At 41.3% G+C, this 10,028-nt stretch overlaps 1 long non-coding RNA gene across 1 annotated transcript; it reads right to left on the reverse strand.

Annotated features, from left to right (window-relative positions):
• Positions 1–3,166: 3,166 nt before the first annotated feature.
• LOC137313901 (uncharacterized) lies at positions 3,167–9,942 on the reverse strand. The gene is made up of 3 exons (XR_010961117.1): positions 9,648–9,942; positions 5,125–5,220; positions 3,167–3,277 (listed from the first exon to the last, which is right to left on the reverse strand). It is a non-coding gene; the product is annotated as an uncharacterized lncRNA (long non-coding RNA).
• Positions 9,943–10,028: the final 86 nt, after the last annotated feature.

Below are 10,028 nucleotides of genomic sequence, written 5' to 3' on the forward strand. Positions count from 1 at the left end.
GATGGGTCAAAGACTGAAGAGAGAGAGACAGGGAGCAGAGGGTGAGAGCGATTTGAGATCGAGGAGAGTGAGACAGAAACAGAGAGAGAGGCCTAGAGAGAGATAGGGAGAGAGAAAGGGGCGAGAGAGCGAGTAGAGGGAGTGCACGAGTAGAGAGCGAGGAGAGTGAGTCACACAGAGAGAAAGAAGGGTAGAGGGAGGGGGACAGGGAAAAAGGGAGATACTCCCACCGACCGATCTTCTCCCCACATCAGTCAACACAACCACCCAAACCTTCGCAAAATATCCCTCAACTAAACTTACCACCTTCTCACCATATCCATCAACCCTACCGAACGAATTTCTCCCCATATCACTCATCCCCACCTACGCATATACCTCAATTCCCAACTACCTATCGTCCCACATATCCCTCAATCCCTACCTACCCACATTCTCTCCTTATTTCTCAATCCCACCTAAACAACTTCACACCATATCCCTCAAACCCCAGCAACCCAACCTCTCATCATATCCCTAAATACCATCTGACCACCACCCCATATCCCTCAAAACCACAACTACACACCTTTTCCCCATAACACTCAAAACCACATACCCATATCCTCAAAACATCCCTCAATCCCCATCTACACACCTTCAAACCATATCCCTCAATCCAAAACTAATGACCTTCTCCTCATAACCTTCACTCACACCTACCTATCTTCTCCCCATATTGCTCAATCCACACCATCCATCGTCTGGCCAGGTTACTCAATCCATCCTATCTACCTCCCATAGCCCTCAATCCTCATCTACCCAAACACTCACCATATCCCTCAATCGCACCAAGCCACCTATATACCTTCTCGCCACATGAATCAACCCCATCTATCCATATTCTCACAATATCCCTCAATCCCCGCCTTCCCACCTTCCCCACATATCACTCAATCCCCACCAAAGCACATTCTACGCATATCCCTCAATGCCACCGACTCACCTTCTCACAACATCCTTCAAACCCGACCTACCCAACTTCCCCACTTATCCCTCAATCCCCACCTACCCACCTTCTCCCCTAAACTCTCAATCCCCACCTAACCAATGTCTCACCATATCTCACAACCCCACTTACCCACCTTCACAACATTTCCTTCAATCCCCTCCTACCGACATTATCTCCTTATTCCTCAATCCCACCTATCCAACTTCTCACCATATCGCTCAATCCCATCCACCGAACTTCTCACCAAGTCAGTCAATCCCAACTAACCACATCCCTATATCCCTCAAGCAACACAACGCACCTTAACCCCATATCCCTCAATCTCATCTGCGCAACTTCTCAGCATCGTCCACAATCCCCCCCCCCGCCAACCACCTTCCCTCTGTATCCCACAAACGCACCGAATCACCATCTCCACAGATCACACAAACGCACCCAACGCACCCAATCCCCACCTACCCACATTCTACCCATATCCCTCAATCCCCACCTCTACACCTTCTCCCCATGTCACTCAACCCAACCTACCCATGCTCACAAAAAATCCCTCATTCCAAAACTACCTCCCTTATCCCTCAAGCACCTATAGACAACAAGGCGCCATATCCCTCAATCCCCACTTAATCATGGGTGACTTTCATCTACATATATACTGGCCAAACCAAATTAGCAATAATACTTTGGAGCATTAATTCCTAGAGTATGTGCGAGATGTTTTTTTTTAGATTAGTATGTTGAGGAGCCAATTCGGGAACAGGCTATCCTAGATTGGGTATTGTGCACTGTGAAGCGGTTAATTAATAATCTTATTGTGCGGGGTGCTTTAGGGAAGAGTGACCACAACAGAATATAATTCTTCATTAAGATCGAAAGTGAAGTGGAGCAATCCGAAACTCGGGTACTAAATCTAAACAAAGGAAACTACGAAGGAATGAGGAGTGAGTTGGATATGATAGATTTGGGACCTCCATTAAAAGGCATGACGGTGGATAGGCAATGGCTAACATTTAAGGAACGAATGCATGAATTGCAACAGTTATACATTCCGTTCTGGCACAAAAACACAAAAGGAGAAGGGGCCCAACCATGGCTAACAACGAAAATAAGGATAGGATGACATCCAAAGAGGAGTCACATAAATTTGCCATAAAATGTAGCAAGCTTGAGGATTGGGAGCTGTTTAGAATTGAGCAAAAACGAGCCAAGAGATTGATTAAGAGGGTAAAATAGATTATGAGAGTGAACTTGCAAGGAACATAAAAGCGGACTGTAAAAACTTCTACAAGCGGGAATATGGTATTGAGATAGAGGACCAGCCATGATCCTATTGAATGGCGGAGTACGCTCGAAGGGCCGAATGGCCTACTCCTGCTCCTCTTTACTATGATTCTATGACTCGATTGCCACGATTTCCACCTTCAGCAGGTGGTGTTAGTTCGACCTTCCATGACAACCCTGACACATTTTCACTTCCATTCACCTCGATTCAATTAAAAGTAATTGACCAAATATTATGGGCTAATAGCATGCAATTTCCTAAAGTGCTCTCCCGGGGAGTGACGCTCCACCGCAAGTTCTACTGCCCGGATTGTGAGTCCGCTGAAGGGAGAATTAACCCCCGGTGATGAACGGGGGAGAACAAAACCCTGCACGGCCTCGGATTCGCGCTCTCCACAGTTTGTTTGGTTATTTTCCCTGTTCGGGTCTTAGGCATTTTAACATTTTTGATCTTGAAATGTCTCTCATTTACTCCGCAGACATTTTCATGTCACCTCCTAGTTCCTTAATTTCCTGAACTGGATTCCAGTTAAGTCAACTCATGAAATTCCCTCTAAGGCCTGTTTATCGCCTCCGATCTGCCCTTTTCCCAGTTCCACTAAAACTGTTTTACTTTGTTTTCGGTCCACTCAAGAGTTGTATCCGAACCATTACCCTGTCCTTTGTACCGATACTGACCGATCCGCTGGGTATTTTCACCACTGCCTTTCATTGCTTCAGATTCACTATAATTGCAGTTTGATCCATTCTCTTCTGTTACCTTCTATGATTCGAAGTTCTGATATCCTGTCAGTTCTGTGATGTTTAAATAATGCAAACTCATCCCGATCCCCTCCCACTTACCCGATGTTCTTGTCCACTGAAATGCCTCTCGTATGTGACAACGAGCTGACTCCGTCCACCCCTTCTTCAACTGCCTGTTCTGGTCTGTCCCGACAGAATTTCGTCAACTAAAACAGTTGGTAACCGTCACACTTTGTCAAGGCCTCAGTGATCGCAGTGTTCGGTCTGTGAACAACAATGGAGAAAACTAAAAACATGATCGACCTTCCTTCCGGACGGTTACATTTCCTCTTACACCAAACGGTTGCCGCCTCCTGTGAGCCACGTTATCAAATACCTTCTGAAAACCCATATATACCGCAGGTTTTACAATCCATTGATCGATATAGTCACGTCTCAATAAGGCTGTATCAAATTGGTCAAATACAATGTCAAATATCTACAGTTAATCCGTTCCAGCCTTGACTGAATCATACATAATTCGATGTGAAATTTCAGTTTCGAGAAGTTTGCCCACAAATGACGTTGTCTAATTGGTCTCAATTTATCTGACTGCAACATTCTCCCTGTTTTAACACAGACATTACTTGGACTCTTTTAGTCCACCTGGATATTTTCATTAACAATTGTGTTCTAAAAATTGTGCGTTTTGAAAAATGGTGGTCAGAGTCCCTCCGATCTGCTCTCTGACTTCCTTTAACAGCCTCGGGTGCGTTTTCTCTGAGCTCAGTGAATAATCCACCTCGGCTATTAAATTCAGAGCCAAATCCTTCTCCACAGTTGTCTCGAAATATGGCTCCACATCCTCCTCAGTCTCGCTGAAGATGCTGTATCGACACCTTTGTATGGAATACGTTTACTGTAGATAGTTTGATACTGTGATACTTTGATTCTTTGAAACCAACATTTTCACATCTGCCATCAATTTTAGAAATTGAAGGAAATATTGCATCTCCCAAAAAAGTTCATGCAATCCAGCCCTGTCTTATACATACTGGATCACATCGCTCATGAGTCTGACTTTCCAAACGTGTTTGGATGATTTGTAGATTCACTGACACAACACACAATCTGAACTCCAATTCATTGGAATGTTGACACGTTCTCGTTGTTTTTTATTTTTAGATATCAAGTTACATCTTCTGTCACTACTTCAAAAGCCTCCTTCCTTTTGTCTTGCGAATAACTTTTCAAGAATTCATAAATCTTCTGTTCCTGCTCCAACAGTTTTATTATTTCCACTCTCTAGTCTCTGATCCGGATATTTCACACGCTCCAGTTTTATCAGGTGAAACCCTCCCACTGCTCTATATACCCAGTCTGTCAAATCGTTTTTGCTGGTTGGTTCAGATCGTAACCATCCCTTCCTTTCTCCCTGAACTCACCATATGCATGAACCCTTCCCCGCTGCTCCAGCCCTGCAGCCGCACATTCACCTGCCTCATATTGTCCTCAGTGAGGGCCCAGTGCAAAACAATTCGGAGATCACCACCCTGAGGCCTTGGTTTTTAGTCTGGAGCTCAAATTTTAATGTTCCCTTTATAAACGGAATTCCAACCGTGTCATTGGTTCCGACCATGACTATTTTCCGCTCTCCTTTCCTTTCCAGAGATGGTCCCACCTATTTCAGGAAGTTCATCCCTCTGGCACCCGGGCGGCCACTTACCATTTGGACCTACTCAGGTCTGCAGAAGAGTCTGTCTATTCCCCTGACTATAGAATCTCGCACTACTCTCGCTCTCCTATTCCTGTGCCCCACCTGCCTCTCACCTCTCTCCCACTCGGGCTGCCTCCCACTGCTCCCTGGTTTCAAACTGTTACTCAGGAAGACCAATCTGAGTCATTGTTTCTGTCCGCCTTACAGTCCATAACATCAGGTGTCTATTGGACAGTTCCAGTACTGAGATCCCTCCAACTGTGACTGCACTGGCCCGGTAGATGGTCACTCACTTTGTTTTATCTGCACTCTATATGCTCGGTTTCTTCTTCCTGTTTGAGCAACAGGAACTTGTTCATGATCTGGACCGTTTATCAGGACACAATTGATATTTTAAAGATTGTTCTGAACCTACCGGTGTCTATTTTCATTCTTGTTGAAGATGTTGGTTCTTCTCCCCTGTTTGGACCTTCAGCCATGGTGGTGACAGGCGTTCCAAGATTGTGATGCTCTGTAATAAGTATATTAATAGGAGGGTTAGACTGAAATATTAAAATGAGAGGGAGGAACGTTGCCTTGTTAAATGTGATATCAAGTCCCTCCTTCCCCATAAGTACAACAGCTGTTAGCTCTAGGATCGAGCATTTCCCGACTGTTACGATCAACTCTCCAAATCAGGTGCGGCACAGACAGCTGCCCAGTGAAACCGAATGACTCCCGCTGAGTTCCAGAACCCAGTTCCAGACGGCCGAGATTCTGCACTGGGAGCACCAATTGGGAAGATTTACTTCCGTTGCAGGCAAGCACCAGACTTATTCCTGAGGAATTGAATGTTCTGGAGGGCGATATGGAGCGAGGTGATGAATTAAATGATCCTTCATTCAGTTTTACCCAGTCTGGCGCTATTGTATTATTTTACTCACAGATTTGTTTTTTAATTTTTTTGATATGTTGAGTTTTGTTGTTAAATTCTGTGATTTTTTTGCACCTGATATCTATCTGCAAAACCCAAATGGAGCTGGGTGTGATTTCTTTACTCTCGATGGGTAGTGACATTGTCCGTATGTTCATGGAGATGTGTTTTGGTTGGTGGTACCATTTGCATATAGTTACCATATCTCTCATGGTATCAGCACCTGACTAATGAGCACTGTAGGTGGTGAGGAATTTTAAACCGTTCTTCGAATATTAACACCAATGTATAATGTTATGAATTGTGTAACTTTAAACAGGTGCTGCACATTTATTTTTGGATTTATTTTAGGGGTATTACAATCTCAGAAAGCACCACAATTATATAAGTTGTAGATTCGACGGCTATTTTACAATCATAGTTCTCCACTTTTGCGCGTGTCTCACTCTGTGTGTGCACACAGGCAAGAGCAACTAATCAAACTATCAGTCACTGGACTATCCTTTCCACACTGTGGATATGTAAAAGCGATTAATCTCAGTCAGTAATTTCTTCAAACTATAGTTCAAGTTATTCGCTGAAACTAGTGTCATAACAATTTTAAATTGTGCAGTTACTCTTTTTGTCAAATTAGTGATGGACCTTCCTAACATTTGGTAATTTCAACAGTTACTTTCTATATAAAGATTAATGATGGACGCTCCTACCTGTTGGTAATTTCAGTCGATGCTTTGTATGTGGAGATTAGTGCTGGACCCTCCTACCTGTTGGTAGTTTGTGTTGTTACTTTTCATATACAGATAAGTGATGGATCCTCCTCCTTGTTGGTAGTTTGTGTAGTTACTTTTCATATAAAGATAAGTGATGGATCCTCCTCCTTGTTGGTAGTTTGTGTAGTTACTTTTTAATTAAAGATAAGTGATGCACCCAATACCTGGTGGTAATTACGGAAGTTACTTTTTGTATAAAGTTTAGTGATGGACCCTTCTGCCTGTTGGTAATTTCAATACTTACTATTTATTTAAAGATTCGTGATGGACCCTCCTACCTGTTGTTAAATTAATTGTTACTTTATATGTATATATTTAGTGTGGACTCTTCTAACTGTTGGTAATTTCAGTCGTTACTTTTTTTATATAAAGATTAGTGATGGACCCTCCTCCGTGTTGGTAATTTCAGTCGTTACTTTTCATATCACGATTAGTGATAAATCCCCCTACCTGTTGTTAATTTCAGTAGTTACTTTTTAGAAAAAAAATACTGATTGAGCATCCTACCGGTTGTTAAATTGAGTTGTTACTTATTATATAAAGATTAGTGATGGGCCTTCCTCCTCTTTGGTAAGGTCAGTAGTTACATTTTATGTAAAGATTAGTGATGGACCCTGCTCCGTGTTGGCAATTGAGCAGTTACTTTTGATATAAAGATTAGTGATGGACCCCCCTCCCTGTTGGTAATTTTCCTTCTTACTTTTTATATAAAGATAAGTAATTGATGCTCCTACCTTTTGGTAATTTCAGTAGTAACCATTTGTATAAAGATTAGTGTTGGACCTCCTACATGTTGTTAATTTCAGTGGTTAAATTTGTATAAAGATTAGTGATGGACCCCACCATTTGTTAGCAATTTCAGGAGTTACTTTTTGTATGAAGAATAGTGATGGATCCTACTACCTGTTGTTAATTTGACTTGCTACTTTATATATAAAGATTAGTGATGGACCCTCCTACTTGTTGGTAATCTCACTAGCAACCTTTGAAATAAAAGTTAGTGTTGGACCCTCCTCCCTTTTGATAATTTTAGTGGTTAATTTCCATATGAAAATTAATGATGGGCCCTCCTCCATGTTGTTAATTTCAGTAGTTACTTTTTATTTAAATTATAGCAATGGGCCCTCATACCAGTTGGTAAATTGAGTTGTTACTTTTTATATAAAGATCAGTATGGACTCTTCGACCTGTTGGTAATATAAGTAGTTACTTTTTATATAAAAAATTGTGACGGACCCTCCTTCCTGTTGGTAATTTTATTAGTTACTATTTTTATAAAGATCAGTGATGGATGCTCCGACCTGCTGGCATTTTCAGTGGTAACTTTTTTACATAAAGATTAATGATGGACCCTCCTTCCTATTGGTAATTCCCGTTGTTACTTATATATAAAAAATAGTGATGGACACTCCTACCTGTTGGTAACATTAGTGGTTACATTTTTTTTATAAAGATTAGTAATGGACCCTCCTTCCTATTGGTAGTTCCAGTTGTTACTTTTATATAAAAATTAGCGATGGACACTCCGACCTGTTGGCATTTTCAGTCGTTATTTTTTTGTACAAAGATAAGTGATGGATGCTCCTACCTGTTGGTAATTTCAGTAGTAACTTTTTATATAACGATTAGTGATGGACCCTCCTTCCTATTTGTAATTCCAGTTGTTACTTTTTTTAAAAAAATAGTGTTGGACACTCCTACCTGTTGGTAATCTTAGTGGTTACTTTTTAAACAAAGTTTATTGTCGTACCCTCCTCCATGTTGGTAATTTCATTCGTTACTTTTTATATAATGTTTAGGAATGGACCCTCCTTCCCATTGGTAATTCCAGTTGTAACTTTTGTATAAAAATATTGATGGACACTCCTACCTGTTGGTAATCTTAGTGGTTACTTTTTATATAAAGTTTATTGTTGGACTCTCTTCCATATTGGTAATTTCAGTGGTTACCTTTTATATAAAGATGAGTGATGGACCTTCCTAACTGTTGGTAATTTCTGTGTTTACTTTCGATGGAAAAAAATCAATGATGGACCCTCTACCTGTTGGGAAATGCAGCAGTTACTTTTTTATATAAAAATTAGTGTTGGTAATTTAAGTAATTACTTTTTTATATACCGATTAGTGATGGACCATCCTCACTGTTGGTAATGTAACTGGTTACTCTTTATATAAAGATTAGTGATGGACCCTCCTACCTGCTGGTAAATTGAGTTGTTACTTTTTAAGTATGGATTATTGATGGACTCTCCTATCTGTTGTTAATTTCAGTAGTTACTTTTTATATAAAGATTCGTGAAGGGGCTACCGACTGCTGGTAAATTTAGTTTTTTTTTAAATTTAAAGTTTTGTGATCGGACCCTCCTAACTGTTGATATTAAAAGAATAATTTCAAATTACCAAGATTAACGATCAGCAAGCAACGATCTGTGTGAAAGATGGTTTCAGCCCTGAACAGGTTTCCCTTTAAAACATTCCTGAACTTTGTTTCTGTCTGAAGGGAGCGGCCTTTCTTTCTTCAATTTAGCCAGTTTAACAAATAACATCCTCAATAATATATTTTAGAGAAAACAGAAGTCCCTGCTCCATTCGCCCATCTAATTCGCATTGAACGAATTAATTATAATTAATCAGGAATAATTGTTCGCTCCTACTTGCTCCCATCCTGTCATTGGATCACGTTCAGTCCGGCCTCGGGAAACCATGGGCTGATTTTCCAGTTGCCCGGCAGAGAGCAATAATCGGCCATTGCGAATGTGTTAACCCTTTCCTGAGCTGAACTGTGTGTTCGATCAGTCTTTGATCAGTTCAATAATTTGTACCGGGCACAAAACAACTCAGTGAGTAAAAAGAGCCAGTGTCACAGTTAAAAATAAATGCATACAGAGTGAGAACGGAGTTTCCCACCCCTGTTTACTGAATATCAAATTCTAACATGGGGTGGAGGCACCGCTCGACGAGGATGGTGTAAATCTCCAGAGTTCGTGTTCAGGCTTTCTGTCCTGTCACCGCTTTAAAATGTGTCTGTGGGGAGATTGGTGGGGTCCATGAAGGGATAAGTCCTGAAATTCGCTGTGTGAAATAGCGGGCCTTCATTCAGTGTCTGAGCGAACAATTAGTGAATTGTTCCATCCGCGAGGAACAGAGAGCTCCCGATGCCAGGGAACATATCTGACCGCGGGAAATCGGCATTAGAAAAGAGAAAGGGGCAGATAAAGCGAATTAAAAAACAAATTGACACTGTATTAACCTTACCTTGATACCGCAAGGAATTTCCGTCCCGCAATGTCCGTGTCGATTTTGCAAATTATATCCTTGTTATTTCATTGTAATCAATCGAGCTCACGTTCTTTGCTTCATTTTTTCAGTTCACAACTTAGGAATTTGCTCTGATCCTTGTTATGTGAGATTCAGAGTTTCTCCCTCCGTGAAAGCTGCTTCCAGACAACAGGATGGATTTCAACACAAACATTCCTCATTTGTTTCAGAACAGGGAGCGGCCTTTCTGGTTGAATAAAATCGAACCGGGTTGACAATTCGCTGCCAAGTCAATTGTGAACAAAGTCAGTTATAAATTTTACTTTTTTCTCTTCTTGTTCCAGGGAAGTTCAGCAAAACAGATACTTTGTTAGAAAT

This window comes from Heptranchias perlo, unplaced genomic scaffold (assembly GCF_035084215.1).
Source record: "Heptranchias perlo isolate sHepPer1 unplaced genomic scaffold, sHepPer1.hap1 HAP1_SCAFFOLD_49, whole genome shotgun sequence".
Classification (NCBI taxonomy): Eukaryota; Metazoa; Chordata; class Chondrichthyes; order Hexanchiformes; family Hexanchidae; genus Heptranchias; species Heptranchias perlo.